Source organism: Furipterus horrens, unplaced genomic scaffold (assembly GCF_987537825.1).
Source record: "Furipterus horrens unplaced genomic scaffold, mFurHor1.1.pri manual_scaffold_5, whole genome shotgun sequence".
Lineage (NCBI taxonomy): Eukaryota > Metazoa > Chordata > Mammalia > Chiroptera > Furipteridae > Furipterus > Furipterus horrens.
The window spans coordinates 154,894,552-154,913,453 of NW_028327175.1; the positions used below are offsets into that span (position 1 = coordinate 154,894,552).

At 39.3% G+C, this 18,902-nt stretch overlaps 1 non-coding gene across 1 annotated transcript; it reads right to left on the reverse strand.

The window, feature by feature from the left end:
• Positions 1-3,082: 3,082 nt before the first annotated feature.
• Positions 3,083-3,212, reverse strand: LOC150010145 (small nucleolar RNA SNORA33). The gene has a single exon (XR_016511579.1). It is a non-coding gene; the product is annotated as a small nucleolar RNA SNORA33 (small nucleolar RNA).
• Positions 3,213-18,902: the final 15,690 nt, after the last annotated feature.

Sequence of the window (18,902 nt, forward strand, 5' to 3'; positions counted from 1 at the left end):
GAAGCACTTCATCTGCCCTTTCATTCTAAATGATAGATTTGCTGGATAGAGTAATCTTGGTAGTAGGTCCTTGCTCTTCATCACATTGAATACTTCTTGCCAGTCCCTTCTTTCCGGCAAAGTTTCTTTTGAGAAATCAGCTGAAGGTCCTATAGGCACCTCTTTGTAGGTAACTCTCTGCTTTCCTCTTAATGCTTTTAAGATTCTCTCTTTATTTTTAACCTTTGGCATTTTAATTATGATATGTCTTTGTGTGGTCTGTTATGGAGCATTAGCGAGCAAAGAGGACACGAGGCAATTTAGAAGTAAATTTATGGCGTTTATTTACCTGGCCAGGGACGGGTCTTCCCACTTTCAGAAGCAAAAGATGGGAGAGCCGCCCCGCCTTACAGACTAAAAGGTTTTTAAAGGCAACAGAACTATTCCTATGTCCTTGGGGTAACTAGATAACAACAAAAGAGAAAAAAACTACACAGGCGTGAGAAACTACATATATACATACTTTCTAATTTAGAAGGAACTTCAGCTGATAAATACTTGGCCGGACACTATTCTCATGTCCTTGGGGTAGCCAGATAACAGTTAGAGTCAGCTAGCAAAAGGGGGCTCAAGGTTGCTAGGATATGTGAGCAAAAAAATAACCTGCCACTGAGGTAAAACGCAAAAGATGGCAAAGAGTAAAAAATAACCCATTACATGGTCCTCTTTGGATCTAGCTTGTTTGGAACTCTCTGTGCTTCCTGGACTTGTATGTCTATTTCCTTTCCCAAATTTGGAAAGTTTTCCTTCATTATTTTTTCACATAAGTTTTCAATTTCTTGCTCTTCCTCTTCTCCTTCTGGTATTTTTATGATTTGGATGTTGGCATGTTTAAAGTTGTCCCAGAGGTTCCTAAGCCTCTCCTCATTTTTTTCAATTCTTGTTTCCTCATTCTGTACTGGTTGACTGTTTTTTTCTTCCTCGTGTTCCAAATAGTTGAGTTGAACCCGGTTTCCTTCCCTTCACCATTGGTTTTGTGTAGATTTTCCTTCATTTCATTTAGCATAGCCTTCACTTCTTTCTTTATGCATTTGCCATACTTAAGTGTATCTGTCAAGTCTTTGAGCATCTTTAACACCAGTGTTTTGAACTCTACATCTATTGGGTTGGTTATCTCCTTGTCGTTTAGTTCTCCCACTGGAACCTTGATCCATTCCCTCTTTTGGGCCATAATTCTCTGTCTCCTCATCTTGATAGCTTCCCTTATTTGTTTGCCTCTGTGTCTTAGGTAGAGCTATCACATGTGTTATGTTGTAAGGGGAGGAGCCTTAGGTATTTGTCAATACAGGGAGACCCATTGGTGCTATATGTGGAGGAAGGGTCTGAGAGGGAAAAATGCCACTTGCTTAGCACTCGCCCCTTTTCCAGGCACTTCTTCCGCCTCTGTATGGGACTGGCACCTCTCTAGCTGTTGCCCTGGCCATGGTTCCCAGAGTTGGTCTGTGGATGTTCTATGACCATGGGGGCCCTTTAAACAAGTGGACTTTGCTGAGAGACCAGCCATTTCTTCCTCTGCCCAACCCCCACTGGTTTGCACAGTCAGAAGCAATGAGGCTTTATTTTCCCTTGTGCTAGAACTGTGAGCTATGTGGTCTAGTCTGGTGCTGGGAGCACTCCCCAGGTGTCCTTCCCTACTTTTTAAAATATGTGACTGCTCTTTCCATTGGCTTGCCACTGCTGCCACCACCATATTGTGTCCTCTCCACCCTGGCTCTGTCCCTCCTACTTCTCTGGATGAATATTTCCCCTTTATATCTTTGTTGGACTTTATGCAGCTCAATCTTCTGGAACTTCTGGTTGTCTCTAGTTTTGAGGTAGCTGTATTCCCTCTTAGTTGTGGAGGGAGACTCAGCATGTCTGTCTAGGCCCCTATCTTGGCAGGATGTCCCTGAAAAGTTCTTAATTTTAATATAGCCCAATTTTTGATCATTTCCTTTAAATGATTTTCATATACTATTTCAGAAATCTTTTCCTACCCCAAGGTTGTGGAACTAATATCCTGCATATCATCTGTTGCTGTCATTTTAACATTTGTACTTAGATCTAAGATCCACCTGGAATTAATTTTTGTCTGTGACATGAGATAGGTGTCAGCCCCCTCCCCAAGAATATCTGGTGTGCCTAGAAATGAGCCTTGCTACCATATCCAACCAAAAGGCCTGTCACTGATCTATCCTTTGGATTGATTTATGACCAAAAGGGGAACCGTGGATGAAAAAGGGGATTCCATGGGAAGTAACCTCACAGGGTAATCTGATCATAAATTCCTAACTGGGTAGGTCATGGTGGCTAGTTATGCCCCATGTCTATACCTTCTTTAGTGAAAGGTTTTAAGCCAACCTTGTCCATTGTTCTTGTGCATCTAGGTTAACATACCTTTGAAATACCAGAAGTAATACCCCTTGAAGGGGGTATTAATAACCCTCAAGAGAGAATATAATCTCGTTAACTGCCCTATAATCCAATCCGTACCTTGCTTCCTCCAATCTCATGTTCCCTCCTGAATTTCAAATACATAAAAGAAGCTGCAAAACTGTTACTCTGTGAAACATTTGAGATCTTACTCTTTGGCTCAATTAAACCCTCATAAAATCTTTCAAAAAGAAAAAAAGAATATACAATTTGCTCATCACCATTATTGAAAATAAAAATTTCCCCCACTGCTGTGCATTGCCAGTCTTGACATAAATTAATTGTCCATAAAACTGTGGGACTGTTTCTAGACTTTTCTTCTGTTGCAGTGGTCTGTTTGTCTATTTTGTTTTAATTACCATAGCTTTGTAAATCTTGACACCCAGTAGTATAATATAGCTCCTCTAATTTTGATCTTCTTTAAGATTGTCTTCACTATTCTTGGCCTTTAGCACTTCCATATAAAATTTTGAATCAGCTATCAATTTCTATAATTTAAAAACAAACTGCTGGGGTTTGGAGACAAATGGTTAAATCATTAACTTGTCCAATCTAAGTTTTATAGGTTTCTATGTAGAGGTCTTGTATGTTTTTTGTTAGATTTATTCCTAGGTGTTTTAAGTCTTTTCCCTCTTATATCCATTTTCAGGGACCTTAATGACCTCAATGTCTTTAAGTCTCAAAACATGGATTTACTATTGCCAGCTTTCTCTAAATTTCTGCAGAAACACATTCAGGTAAGCAGACTCTTTGGCTGTCTTAAGTTTTCTTTTTAAATGCAGATATAATTTAAAACATTTTCTACTTATTTGTTAGTACATAGAATTATGACCATTATTTTTTACATTTTCTTTTATCTACAAAACTTGCTAAATTCACTTATGAATTACAATAAATTAGCTGTAGATATTTTTGGATTTTTTACCTGCACATAGCATCTGCAAATACTGACAGCAGGTTTTTTATTTTTATTTTTTCATTTCGCCACCATTTTCCTCCTTCCTCCCTTTCTTCCTTTCTACTCCTCTTTTCTTTTCCCTTTTTTTCCTTTATATCACTGTTAGAATCTCTACTACAGTGATAAATATAAGCAGTAATAAAGGACTTTCTTTTCACGTTCCCAGTCTTAGAGGAAAAGCTTCAACATTTCACCATTAAGTGTGAATATTTGCAGTAGGCTTTTTGTTTCTTTCTTTTGTAGCTACTTTGTATCAGGTTAAGGAAATTCTATTTCTAGTTTGCTGAAGTATTTTTTTCTTTTTACCATAAATAATGTTGAATTTTATCAAATGATGTTTTCTACAATTCTATTGAGATGATTATTGATTTTTTTCCCCCTCCTTTATTCTGTTAATATTGTGAGTTACATTGCATTTATGAAATAAATCCAACTTGGTCACAATGTATTCTTTCTATGTTAGTGGATTTGGTTTGGATTCATGAATGATCTATAGTAAGAAATTGCTAAAGCATTTTTGTAAAGATAGGAGCTTCCGAATGGGCTTGAAAACCATTTTTTTCTCCTAGATAGATTGAATATTTTCTCTGCAGTTATATTTACACTGACAACTTGGTCAGACATCATTCTGTTTGAATATAAGTAATATATTCTTTTCTGTGGATGGAGAACTCACTATATTTTCAACTATCTTCTCTGAAGAACTTTATTTTCTACTAGAGCCAGAAAGCAGGATTTTTGTATATTGTATCTTGCTAGAAATTATATAAATATTGCATTATTCTTTATCAACTGGGGAGGTTACTCACTGACTATGTTTTGTTATGTTTCCTAACTAATATAACTTCATAATTTTAAAAAATTAAGTTTTTAGGTTATTTAAACCTACATTATCTAATTTGTCTAATTTGATCCTCACAACCTTATGAAATATATAGGTCTAATGTTATTGTTAATAAGAAAGTTTCATAAGGAGGTTTTATATTCAAACTGGTGGGTAGATGATTTTAAAATCTCCTTCTTTCTCTCCTCTTCTCCCTCCCTCTCTTTTTTTTCCTAACCAAGGCTCAACATGAATGTCAGTAGTTGGAAGTTTTGGACTGAAGCTCTTACGTACTTTGGATTATTTTCTCCTGTATTCTGCATTATAATGCCTCTTTTGAGAGGAACCCAGTATTCCCTGGTCCACAAGACTGTGGGATGTGGGTAATGGTTAGATATAATGACTTTTTAACTGTTGTTTGGGACTATGGATTGATTTGTCAAGGAGATAAGGCCCTGCAAAACTCAATACACCCTGCCCCTTTGTTCTCTTCACAGGCAATGTAGTTTTGTTAGGATTAAGAGATTAGGGTGAAGATTTGAGAAGATAATATAAAATTAGGACATATGAAATCTTTGTGATAGTTTCCCTTTCTAATTGATGCTTGGAAGGAATTTAGCACTTCCATGGCACCCAGCCAGATCTTGATGTCAATAAAGTCTCCTCAAGTCCAATGAACCAGAACAATCTCAGCCTGCTCCAGTCACCTGGGACCCTAGGGGGAATTCAGACCTGAGGGAGGGAATTTTAGTAACAGTGACAATTACCCTTAATTTGCATATTAGGAAACTGGAAGAGAAACTTGACAGTTCTGCCCAGGAAAGATCCGGAATTGGCAGTGAGGCTACAAGGTCTTATGATTTCAGTCTCTCATATCTTAGTTTTGACGTCTATAGAATTTTGACTCATCTATTATAAATACCATTTGGCATTTGACAAGCTTCAGTATTTGCTTTTTTTTTTTTTTTGTAGAGGATAAGGGAGTACAAACATTTGTGCCCTTCTGTGTTGCTTGCTATTGTTATTATGGGAGCACATCCATCTTGCCTGATGGTATTTGTCCAACACCTGTTTCTCTCTCACTTTTGCCTACTCATGTTTTCACAAGCAGGTTTCAAATTACCAAGTCTTCTTTGTCTGAATTTGATAATTGTGTATTTCTTTAATCCTTTTTATGTTCTTCTAATATATGATGTAGAATAGGTTATATTCTTTATCATCATTTTATTGCTAGAAATGTTCAGGCCCAGTGAAATGGAGAGAGTCCACCTGGGTCAAAAAACAGGTGAAGCAGAGCTGATGCTGCAAGGCAGTGGTCCTGACAATTTATCCCGTACCTCTTCAAAGCTGAGACTCTTCCCTTGTAAGCCTCATTCTTGTTTTTATTTGTTAAGTAAAATCTTAGAGCAGCATTAAATGCATACTTAAAAAGGAAAAACCTTCCCAGATCGATGTGGCTCAGTTAGTTGGACATCATCCTGCAAAGTCAAAGGTTGCTGATTCTATGATTCTATTCCCAGTCAGGGCACATGCCTGGGTTTTGGGTTTGGTCAGCAGTTGGGGTGTGTATGAAAGGCAACTGACTGATGTTTCTCTCCCTATCTCCCTACCTTCCCTACTCTCTAAATATAAATACATAAAATCTTTTAAAAAAAGAAAAAAGAAACCTATAATTTCTCCATATGGGAGTTACCTTTCATTTAATTTTGTATGCTTCTCGCTAGTCTTCATTATATGCTTGTTAAGTTGATGCAGTGTTAACCCTTTGGACAAGGTAAAAGCAATAGAAATGTAAAGAATGTGGGATTTGTTAGAAAATTTTAAACTTTGATTTTCTTTCTTCAGAAAATCATAGTGGTTATAACTATTCATATAGACTATTTACAGTCTTCTTTCTATTTTGATACAGTTGTTGTGGTGTAAATTGTTTTATCTTGATTTTACTCAAGGGCTTTTAGAATTAGATTTTGTTGAAATCAGCTTTGGTTTAATGCTTGTATGTATTACAGGTATTAGAAAAAAAAAAATCCCATTCTCCCAAAAGTCTTCGGAGAACTAGCAAACTAATTAAAACCACCCAGCTTGAGTAAATACATTTTTGATTATCAGTAACACAGTGAGTTTTTTTTTTTAAGCACAAAGTTTGCTCAGTACTTGAGGGAAAAAACCCAACCTATCACATACAATGTTTGGCATTCATTCAAAGTATACCTGCATATTTATAAATGTTTCAGTATCTTTTTATTGCAAAGACCATGGATGAGCACAGATGGCTAAAGTAAGGTACTGAAGGGTCCAAGGACATGGGTTTGAATGGTGGGTAGACAACTTTGACTAGTTCATGACTTTAAAATCACTCTGACATGAATGAATCTGTCAGTAGTTACTAAATGCCTAACATTGTCACATAAAAACATTTGATGTAATTTTGCAATTTAGTTTTATGTCCTTTAGTTATTATTCAAGTGAAAGCATGGATGAGCCATTGCAAATGTATCTGTAAATTTAGGGAAAACATTTCCATGCTCACTACACTAATGGTGGTTTAGTGATAATGCCTCATATTTAAAGGGGTCAGAAGGCAGTTGTTTGAATTCCTGCTTTGTCACAAATTAAAAAATAGGGCAAAAACTTTCTGAGCCCAGGCTTCCTAACCTGTGAGGTGAAGGTCAAAATGAAAACTGTAAGTATTCATACTCTTGGTCAGAATTCTAACGATGGACATGGTTTTGGTTTTCTGTTTTTCACATTGTTTAATACAAATTTGATAACTTCTTTTGGGCTTAAGGTGTATTCAGTTATACTTACAAACTAGTGAATGGTCAGAGACAAAGGACTGGTTTAGGAAGCAGATGAGATGACAGGTAACTCAGATACCTCTGTAACTGATGCCTATACTGGTTTTAGAAATGGGCTTTTAAAGAGTCAATATTTGTCTGGACATAGTATCAACATGTCCCTTATGTTTACTGGAGATTGAAAACAACTAAGATTCTCTAGACTTTTTTGTATCTAATAATATAAACTTTCTTAACTGTGTTTTTTGTCATAAGAGCTTTTTTCTGATGACATCAGAGGACCAACATACAGAGATTTGAAACTCTCCTTCTTTCCAAGTTTTTCTACCTATTGAGTGCTTTACCTGCCTAATAGTGATTGACCAAGGAGAGGGCAGCAGAAACAGAAGGAAAAGAACCAAAAAAGTCTGGGTTTTTTACCAACAAGATAGCCAATAACTCATTCATTTGTTTATTAACTTGTTGTTGTAGCTCATTTTTTCATTCATTCATTCATTCAAAACTGATTGAGAACCTATTATGGACCCAGTCATGTGTTAGCTGCTACATTTTCAAATATGAGTATCTCAGTCTTGAATAAAATGAGAGACATCAGTTTGTAAATAAATGTTCCTTGTATTCTTCAGTTGTTCACAACAACTCTCAACTTCTTTTTTGGTTTGTGTTATTGGGGTTGATGTTAATTTCTCAGCTTTTGTTCCTATAATTTCTGGTAACAAAGCCTCATATTTCCTTTAGGAAGCTGCCTTACATAGTGTTCAGCCATGTATTGTAGTTTGGAGAGGATTGACCTCTGGGGTTCTGGCATCAGAGTGACTTAAGACTACATCTGTTCCTCTTTCCCAACATGGAGCAGGAATGTAAGTAAAGCTGCATCAATGAGACATCGATAAAACATAAGGAGATTTTTTCCTGGAGCTTCTGAGAAAGAAAACTTTGTCTTCCTCTGGAGGGTACGAAAAGAGAATATGAGGTCTTGAAAGGTTTTTGCCTTTTTGCTGACAAGATGAGCATCCTGGAGGTGACACAGTGGAGTCTGAGGATAAAAACAACACCAGAGAAGGCCTATGAGAGAGAATGGAATCAAGTACTGGTGACAATGTGTTGGATGCGGGATCAGTCCTCACTGAAGCAACTTTATCTATAGATATTTCAGTTACATTGGCCACTAAATTCTCATTATATTTTTAAGCATCTTTATTGATTTATAATTTATATTCCATAAGATTCACCCTTAAATGTTTTTAAAACAGTTTAAATAAATAGTTTTAAAATGGTTTATAATTCAATGGTTTTTAGTATGTTCACAGAGTTAGACAATCTTTATTCACCATAATCAATTTTAGGAGATTGTTATCACTCCAAAAAGAAACCATATTCTGATTAGCAGTTATATTCCATTCTCCCTCAGCTTCTCCTTCTGAGCCTCCCACCCCTTTTTCTCCCAGCCCTCGGCCATCACAATTACTAATCTACTTACTGTCTCTATAGACTTACCTGTTCTAAACATTCCATATAAATATAAGTATGTGGTCTTTTGTGACTGGCTTCTTTTATGAAGCATAATATTTTCAATGTTCATATTGTAGCACGTATCATGACTTTATTCTTTTTTATTGTCAAATAATATTCCATTGTATTGATATGCCACATTTTACTTATCCATTGGTAGTTGATGGACATTTGGCTTGTTTCTGCTTTTGGCTATAAATGAATAATGATGCTTGGACATTGGTGTAAGGGTTTTGTATGGGTATATGTTTTCATTTCTCTTGGGTATATATGTAGGAGTAGAATTGCTGCATTATATGGTAACTCTAAGTTTAACATTTTGAGGAACTGCCAAGTTCTTTTCTAAAGTTGCTGAATAATTTTATGTTCTCACTATCAATCTATGACAGTTTTCCAGTTTTTCCACATCTTTGCCAACCCTTGACATTATTTATTTATTTATCTATGTATTTATTTGGGGGGGACCCCCACTCTGTAACAATTCCTCCCCTCAGACTTAAGACCTTTACAATCTTATAAAGGACAATGGATGAAGGTCTCGAGCTCCTCTAGCTGCTTCAAGCTGGACATGGTCATTGTCCTCCCTACCCTTGGGTTCAGAAATCCCTAATAAGGGTGGAACACTTGACTTTTTGAGTAGAGTCATCTTATGGGTATGAAGTAAAATCTCACTGTGGTTTTGATTTGCATTTCCTTAGTAACTAATGATGTTGAGCATTTTTCATGTGCTGTTGGCCACTTGATATCTTCTTTGGACTTAATTTAGCTTTTAAGTCAGTGTGAGTTAGATTTTTCTGTCACTTGAAGCATAGAGTCCTATTAGATTCAAGAAGGGTATGTTTCACCTCTAGGGAAGAGCTGCAGTGCTCTCTATCACTCTAAATTATCCTTTATTGCACTGTAACATTCAAAGACAGCATTGTAAAAATAATAAATATAATTCTTAATATATTTCCACTGAATAAACCTAGGTAACCATTGCCCAGATCGAGAAATAAAACATTGTTAGCACTGTCTCACACTCATAGTCACTCTTCTCCTAAACTTTAAAAATCTGAGATAAGCTTTGCCTATTTTTAAACTTTATATAAATTGAATCATACATATGTACTCTTCTGTATCTAGGTTCTTTAATTCAACACTGTGTTTGTGAAATCCGTCCAGGCTATTGTGTTATAGTTTATGCATTTGTATTGCAGTGTAGTATTCCATTCAATGATTATACCGTATTTTATCTATTTATTCTGTTGTTTATGGACATTTGAGTTGTTCCCAGTTTTTGGATTTTAGAACTAATACTGCTATGAACATTTGTGTACATGTGTTTTGGAGTTATTCCAATATTGTGAAAATTTTCCATAATAACTACTAAAAACATTATTGTTTAAGCTTTTACATATAGGTCTATAATTTCCCTGTAGGTTTATATGTCTTTAGTTGGTTTACTCATAGATATTTAATATATATTGGTGCTCCTAAGAAGTCCTCCAGAAAGGATTTACTTTTGCTACGAGCAGGCAGTTAGAATGGGGAAGTTCACCTTGCTCTAGATTGGGATTGCTCTAAATCAGAGCCATGCCTTATTTTTTCAGAGAGCTAAGTGTCTCCTATTATCCCTATGCAACAGAATGAATGTTTGTGTGCCTCCAAACTTCATATGTTGAAACCCTAATCCCAATGTGATGGTATTTGGAGATGAGGGCTTTGTGAGGTAATTAGGTCATGAGGTGGGAGCCATCACGAATGGGATCAGTGCCCTTATAAGAGTCAAGAGAGCTAGCTAGTTCTCTTTCTGCCATGTGAGGACATAGCAAGGAGATAGCCATCTGTATCCCAGGAAGAGGGCAATTGTCAAGAATCTGACTATGCACCTTGATCTCAGACTTTCAGCTTCTAGAAGAGGAATGTTTAAATTGCCCAGTCTTCAGCAATTTGTTATAGTAGTCTGAACTAAGACATCTTACTACTGGGATTAGTGTCCTTCAGAAGTCTCAAATTAAAGCCTAAGTGTTTATCAGGGATCTTCTTCTTGGTAGCTCCTGAAGTATTTCAGACTTTTCTCTCTCCAACTCTTGAGACTGTTGATAGCTCTGCTCAGCTCCTGGGTCTGTTAGCCATGGCGTTTTGCTTAACTTTTCACAAACCAACATAAGTATCAGCAAACCATCAAGGGCAAGTGTGGGGCCTAAAATGCAAATCATTCCTTAGCACTTGCTCTTCTTTCTCTGAAGGATTTTAGACCCTCAGTCTTGGCTGCCTTGGTACTACTTGCTTCTTCAAACAAATGTTTTAAATAATATTTTACACAGCTTTTCTAGTTGTGATTAGTAGGAAGGTTAGTCTGATACTAGCTTATCTGCCATGGCCAAAAATGGAAGAAGAGAAGTGCAGTTAAATATGTAACCGCTGGCTCTTGGGGATGGGGGAGGGTGGGCAGGCTTAAATTTGTAGTATTTGCTAGTTTCCATGGTGCACATCCTCTCACCATGGCCAGTTTTGAGCAACCAGTATGACATCATGAACACAATTGAGGAAAGGAGTGCACAAGTGGCTCTCATGAGATGTCACCAGCACGCTACTGAGTTGAAATCCTTTGCAGTTGGCTGTCTTCCCTAGTATAGGTGAAGGGAGCTGCTGCTTCTATACTGTCAATGCTCCCATATCTAGATATTGGGGGTGCTACCCTCTGTCTGGGTGTTTGTGTATGGGGACAGCTTGTAAGTAGATGAGGTCATTGGAGTTTTGGGTCTGGAATTTACATTGGTAAGAAATGAAAGGTTGTGTGGATTCAGAAGGGAAGATAGTCAGAAAATGAGGTAATCTGCAATGGATGTGAAAATATTCAGAAACCTTAGTAGTAATTATAATAAACATTAAAAAACCAAATGACATAATTTTCACCTGTGAATTTGGTGAAACTGATTGAAAAAATATATTCTGAGTGTAAAATTTCACAAATAAGACTGCACATAGTCCCAAACTCTTATATATATATATATATAGTTATGGGGAAGAAAATTATTAGAATCATCCTTGAAAGAAATATGTATCCAAAGATTTAACAATCATTTTTATTCTATGACCCATAATTTTACTTTCATAAATAAACCCTAAGAAAGTAATCAAATCTGGTAAGAAAGGGAATCCACTTAAACATGAAATAAGAGGAATGGTGAAATATGTTTGTAGTAAATGAAAGTGGTTTTCAACAGCTTTTAAAGATATTAAACATGGTAAGGTAAAGTTTAAAGATCGGGATATGACATTGTTCACATTTTACTAGATTTTTTAAAAAAAGGAATTCATATGTATAAAGAAAAAAGGAAATATGTTTTAAAAAACTGTAAGGTTATTCCTTGTGGTAAATTATGGGTAATTTTTGTTTTCTTCTTTTTCACTTTTCTTTATTTTCTTAGTTTTCTAAATGAGCTGGTGTTACTTTATGTTCTGAAAAAAAAAACAGTAAGCATGAGAATGGGAGGAAAATATTTTAGTAGGCAAGGGGAATATTCTGTTTGAGATTGATAACCAGTTTAATTGGGAGAATCTCATTTGAATCAAATGTTAATCTGTTAAGCAAATCTGCTGGTTATATTTTCTCTCTCTCAGTCTGAGTTTTTTTCTGCTGCCATATCATAATTTAACAAACAAATGTCAGATATTAGAGACAAAAAATGCGTTATTCTGGTTTGAGGCACAAATGCAAGGGACAGTTAACAACTAAGTTATTTTAATATCAAGTCACTTTAATACACTTTCGAACTTCTAGTTTCCACAGAACTGTGACACGAGGTTCTGAAGAAAGCTACCTCCTGGCCTGTGCTGAACCGCACAGGCCATGAACAATCAGGGTATTTGAAAAGACAAAAAATCTAGTTTGTGTTCTGGAGGGAGCATGTCTCTTTCTCTAGGGTGTATGCAGACTTGCCAGAATTTTCATGCTTTCTTTTTCACATTTTCTGGTTATTTTTCCTTCCATGGATAGAATTCACTTAAGTTTCTGGAGACTTTATCAGCAAGGTTTTTCTGTTTGCTAAGTAACACTTGTAATTAAAGAGCATATATACCAAACAAAATTAAAACTTACTGATTGTTTTTCCCTTACTGCTAAGAAAAGAGCCTTGAAATTTAAAGACTTAAAAATAGTATTTTTGTATTAATCTGAATATGTACACATATGTACATAAATACACATGTATTTGAGTGTATGCATATACATGTGTAGCTTTTTACAAAAATTAAAAATCTTTTTCCATGAAAATAATGTTTTATGGTTGTTTCCATAAAAGTAATATTTAGCTCTTATGGTCTAAGTGAAATATTGCATATTTGTATTTCAAAATAAGACTAAAATATTCTCACATTTCTGTGACACCTTACTATTTAAAAGTGATTTTATTGCAAAATATAGCATACATTCAAATTTATGTATCACATAATGACAGCAAAACAAATACCCGTGAATCCACCACACTTTTTAAATATGGAGAAGTCCCCGTAATATCTTAATTTATAGCCTCACCTGGTTCACTCTCATGCCACCCTTTTCAAAAATTCTCTTAGCAAAGTAGGAATTGGTGGACATTTCTTTACTGTGATGAAAGAGTTCTACAAAAACCCTTCAGCTAACAGAATTACTGAGGGCTTTCCCCCTAAAATAGAGAAGAAGAAAAGGATATCCAATGTCTCCACTTGTACTCAACATTTTACTGGAGGCTTTAGCAAATACAGAGGGCAAGAAAAAGAAATAAAAACATACAGATTAAAACTCATTATTTATAGAAAACATGATTGCATTTGTACAAAATCCTAAGAAATTTATAAAGAAACTACCAGAAGTAAGAAAAAATTTAGAAAGGCCCCAATATACAAGGGCAATATACAAAAAGCCATGTTTTTTTCTGTACTCGTGTATGACTTCCGCAGCGGGGCTGTTGAAGCTCCGGACCTGCCTTGGTAGGGCGGCCAAACACAAGTATCTCTGGAGCCCGGTGGCGGAGAGGCTAGGGGTCCCTGGAGAAGGCGGTGTCCCGAGCCCCGATTTACAAGCTTAGGGTAGAGGTGCGTAGGTAAGCTGTTGTCGTCTGCGGTGGCAGCTCAAGGAGGACTCTGGGGAAACCCGCTCCTGGGCTGCTTGGAGTCCAGTCCCCACCTTAGCACTTGCCCTGCTGCAGCCATCCCCAGCCAGCGCGTGGGCGCCCTGGTCCTCGTACAAGATCGAGGGTCCCTTGATCCCTGCTCCCTGCACCCCCCGCGGATTCCCCACTTGTTACTCCCCGCAAGCTGGCCTCAGTTCCTGCAGGAGTGTGTTGCTCCTGCACTCCGCAGCGGACTCCCAGTGACCCGGAGGAAAGCGCATACAGGCAGTACAGACATTGATTTCCAAAGCTGCCACCGCGGGCCAGGCGCCCAGGAACCTGCAGGCGGCCGGGTGTGGCCAGCTCAGTGGTCTCCGGGTCCCCGCAGTTCTGGACAGTCCCCAGGAGCACGGGCCCACCCCGGCCCAAACACCGATTGGAAGCGCGGGAGAGGGAGCTGGTGGGCCGTTTGGATCACCTTTTGCCGCTTTGGCTCCCTTTGCCAGCGTGAGTTTCCTCTTACTCCTGTGCCAACGCAGCGAGGCAAGCATCGCACGGGGCTGCCTGCCTCTCACAGGGATAAGGAGACAGGCGACCTCTCCGAGAGCGTAGTCTACTCCCAGGGGTCACAGCACTCGAACTGCTTCCTCGCTGGCAACGTATTCCGGCCGCCGCAGCCCAGGCATTCATTGCGCCGCTGTGCACGGGGTCTGGTCCATATCACTCTCCCTGGCACTTCTCTGCTGCTCGGTGGGCAGGCCGTTCCTGGGACTGCATGCTGTTTCCAACTCGGAAAAGGCGGTTTGCCAATTGTACAGGCTCCTCTGTGTCCTCATTGCTGTTCTGAAGCTGTCTTCAAAACTCCAAGATATTTGCCTCTCAAGGGCCACCTAGGAGTGGTAAATGTCCCTCCTCCAGGGAGTTAATGGACCTTCCTCTGTTGGCCAGCTTTCTGAGGCCTCAGCCATTCAGTCACCACCCCACCCTGACCCCATCCTTGCCCAGAGGAGACCGAGTCCTAGGAGAGCACAGGAAAGGCATAGCGAAGGAGGACTGTCAACTAGTGACCCATGCAGGACATTCAAAGAAGAAGCCTGGTACCGTGGCAGTGTGTACCATTAGCATCTAGGTCTCTGGAGGCCACTGTGTGTCACTTCCTTCAGGTGCAGTCCTGAGTTTCTGAAGGGAAACCTCCAATCCAAGTCCTGGAAGACTATGAACTTTCATCCAAGGCCATAGCATGACCAGCTGTGCCATGCTGGACATGTCTAGCCTCTTTGGAAGGTTGACCCAGGTGCAGCAGGGCTCCCTGGTCCAGCTTCATCCTGTTCCCGCTTCTCCAGAGGCTGACAAAAGGCAGCACTTGATGAAGGCCGTGGGCTCAGTTCTCCACCTCACTGAAGTCCAAAGACCATGCAGGGAGAAAAGCTTTCAGACCTGCCACAGTAGGACTTCTCCACTGTATCTGCCAGTTGTAAACCCTGCAACTGGAAAATTTCAATGCTACTGCTGCCCCCATTGCCACTTCTAGGGGTGGGGGATGAGCTGCCCTCACCTTCTTCTATAGTCATTGCTGAAGACCCCAGCTTGGAGAAAACAGCTGAACACCAATGGCTTGGTAAGGTCGTGGAGGATAAATCCGAGGCCATACCAGACTGCTGTGCCTCAGCCACTTTTCTCCTGGCCCATCCGGATTACTAAAGCATTACTAGTCCCATAACTTGGCTGACCTGTCTGCCAGGCCCCAATCCTGTCTTCACCTCTACCTTCTCCAACACCAGAGATTGATTATGAAATGAGATGCACAATTCTGAGTTCTCCTCCTTTTGCTATTTATGCTGATTTTCTCTTTTTAGGGTCAAGTTCATTTTGGGGTTCCACTTAGTAATGGAAATGGAGGCTGTAGCATTTCCACCCCTTAGTCATAGCTGCATCATCTATTTTGACCTCCCTATACCTTCTGTCATCTCGGTCCTTTCCTTCAGGCTCACCTCCTACAGAATGAAGCCACCTACACCTAGGTGTGTGGAATCTCCCTTTTTCATTCAGAACCCCCACTCCAGTCAACTCTACCAGCCCATTATTGTTCTTGAAGTCACACTGAACCATCACAACAAGCACATCTGCAGAATTGGCTTCCCAGCCTGCTTGGGACTTTGCTATAACTGATGTTGAAATCACTTCCACTTCCCAGGCTTTCATCTCAAGGTACCCCTCAGGCCACAGGAAGAACATTCCATTTTCTGCAGCACTTCCTGGTTCTGAGAATATGTCTCTCTGGGGCAGTGCTGCCTGAGGCCCAGTTTCTGCCAGCTTGCCTGCAGAGTCAGTCAGCAGCCCAAACACAGTCTTCAAACTCTCTTTGATCCAGGAGACACTCCTCAGCCCACGTTTGGGGCTTCTGCTGAGCTGTATCCTGGAGCCACCCAGGACAGCTCTTTCCCTTTTGGACACCAGGCAACCCCAGCACAAGCTCTTAACCTGCACTGCAGCCCAAACACCCATTGGCAGAACTTTTCAATCAGCTTTGTGGGTTTGACGGCCCCATTTCCCACCATTGGCATTCTAGTCAGCACCAGGTCAGCCTTTGGAGACACCCAGCCATTTTCCCCATTGGCGGAGCCACTCCTATGTCTTGAGAGCTGCCACCAGGATGCTCAGCACTGAGAAGTAGCTCATTGTTTGGTAGCACCACTGCAGACTTGTTTGTGTTTATGGGATCCACAGCCCTTAGGGTGTCAGCAGCATTGGGGTGAGTGTGGCTGTCCAGGCCCCACTTTCATTTTGGAGCACTCTGGCCCAAGCAGACACTGGTTCCCTCAGTGGGTGATACTTAGACCTGGGCACCATCCCGTTGGCCGATGGCACTCCCGTTACAATTGGACAATCCATATCTATGGAGAGCAAATCTGTCCTGGCAGACTCTTTCCTGTTTGTCATCAAAGCACTTGGAGCCCTCTCAGCAAAGGCCCATCTGTGACTATTGGAGGAATCAGCACAGCACCACTGGAACAAATGAGCGCCAGGGTATAGTTCTGTTGCCCCAGCGCTCAGATCACCTTGGGTCCTCTGTGCCAGAGCACATCTGTAGCAGTTAGAACAGCACCATACCTTTGATGGGCAATACTCTAACTGCCTTCTGTCAGAGCTCCTGGGGTCCTCTTGGCCCCAGCACGTGTGTTGCAGTGAGAGGGATCAGAACCGTTCTTGCACCTGAAGATACTTCTCTACATTCCTACAATCAGAGCATCTGGGGCACACCTGGCCAGAGTTCATATTTGGAAGCCGTAGGCAGTGCCACAGGTATGGTTGCAGGTCCTTGTATTCCCGCCTACAGTCAGAACACCTGGGGCTCATGTAGTTCCCTAGAAGGGGACACCACCAAAGTTGTGAGCTATCATTCTGAGCTTCTAGGATGCTCAAAGAAGCACTTCTGTTTCAGTCACAGGGACACCACCATACATTTTTAGGGAGATGTTTTTACTTTTGCTTATACTTAGAATACCTGGCCATCCAGCCATTGTTTCCCCTTTGACTTTTGGGGGACAGCACTACTGAGAAAATACCTGTGCTGGGAGGCACTTTTGCTCCTACCTTTGGTCAGAATAATTCCAATTCTTGTGTCATGGTCACAGCAAGTATCAGCTTTGCCTTTGGGGCACCTTTGTCACCATTCTGGACTTCTGGGATACAGAAGTGTAGGACTACCAACTCATCATTTTCTCTTAGTGCAAGTTGCAGTTCTCAGCAATTAGGAAGCAAAACTTCCCTGAATGGAACTTGCTCTGCTGGGAAGAGGCTCAGTCCCATGTAGTTACGTCAACTTCTCTTTGTCTTCCTGCTGCAAGATGAAGGTCCCACATCTCAGGGTATGTGCACGCGTCAGAGGGCATGGGGAAGAGGAGGCTGGTTAGTCCTCAACATTCAGGACTTGAGAAGTCCCACTGTAGAGAGTAGGAGACAGCTCTGGACCTATCATCAACAGACCTTTCAGAGGCTTTGACTGTCAGCCTGGCTGCTACCCCTGACGTGTGTTCAGGAACCACACTTTACAATTTTAGCCATTAAAAAAAAATGTTTCAGTGTCTTTTGGGGGGTCTTTTTCTTTACTTGGGACTTAAGCCAGTTATCCCCACACATTCACACTTCACTCAGAGAGGATGGGTTTGGCATCTGACTCATGGGCCTGCAGGAATGAAGTCAGGAAAGTACACCTCTGCTCTGTAATGATTGAAAATGTTAACACATTACACATTCCAGTTGTTGTTAGGCTGTTTAAAAAATCAGAATATCCTCTTTTCAGGGAAATAATTACATTTTTCACCCAGGTCTAGTTGAACTTAGAGTTCTCGCAGGCTGATGTAAGAAAGTTGTCTTTTATTTGGAGATGGGAATGTTTGGAGGGTTTAGAGAAAAAGATGGAATAATCTGACAAGTTTATTTTTAATTGAGGTATATTGACATATAACATTATATTAGTTTCAGGTGTGCAACATAATGATTTGATCTTTGTATATATTGAGAAATGATCACCACAATCAGTGTAGTTATCTTCAGTTATCATACATAATTATAACTTTTTTCCTTGTGATGAGAACTTTCTAAAGTTCTACTCTCTAAGCAACTTTTAAATATGCAACAGTATTATTAACTCTAGTCACCATGTTGTACATTACTTCCCCAGAACCCGCTTATTTTATAACTGAAAGTTTGTACCTATTGACACCAACTGTAAAAGCAAGCCTATATGAGACAATTGGAAACATTTGAGCACTGACTTTATATTTGCTATTAAATAATTGTTACTTTTATGTGTGACAAGGGTAAAGATATATTGGTTATCTTAATGAAGGAGTTTGTGGTCTTTAATGATACACACTAAAATATTTGTGGATGAAATAATATTTACGGAATTTATAAAAAAATAAAAATATAAAAAGTGAAAAAATTATAGTAGGTATAAAGTTTGAAGAAATTAAGGAAACCAGTGTGTCCATCTTTTGATAATAACATTGAAAATAAGTGATGTTTCTTCATTATATGTTTCTGTTTTTTTTGTATGTCTCAAAATTTTAATTATAAACCATTAAAAACATAATTTTATAACAATTGTGTGTTAAGATTTTTTTCTTTTTACCACAATTTCATGTTTTTCATAACAACATACTTTCTAATTATTTGGTAACCTTTCATTTTGTGATATTTAAAAAAATTTTTCTTTATATTGTGATTCTCACTGTTTATATTAAAGGCCAAGGATATATTTAGACATGACATTTCTA